The sequence below is a fragment of the Barbatula barbatula genome (genome assembly GCF_947034865.1).
Source record: "Barbatula barbatula genome assembly, chromosome: 3".
NCBI classification, from domain to species: Eukaryota; Metazoa; Chordata; class Actinopteri; order Cypriniformes; family Nemacheilidae; genus Barbatula; species Barbatula barbatula.
In genome coordinates this window covers 18,172,764-18,172,974 of record NC_136764.1, presented here as the reverse complement: position 1 = coordinate 18,172,974, position 211 = coordinate 18,172,764, and positions in this window count along the sequence as shown.

Below are 211 nucleotides of genomic sequence, written 5' to 3'. Positions count from 1 at the left end.
ACAAGTGAATGCTGGTTGTTGACAAAAGTTCTGCCAGGCTATTGGAATGTTAATGATGGGTGCCTCATGTTTTCTACTGACAAACCACTTACATTGTACACATGCTTGACAAGGTATAACCTTTCCTGTAAAATCTTGGAATACGTGAGATCCAATCATCTGAGAGTCTCAATTATTACAGTCCTGTTACGGTCAACAGGAAATTGGAATC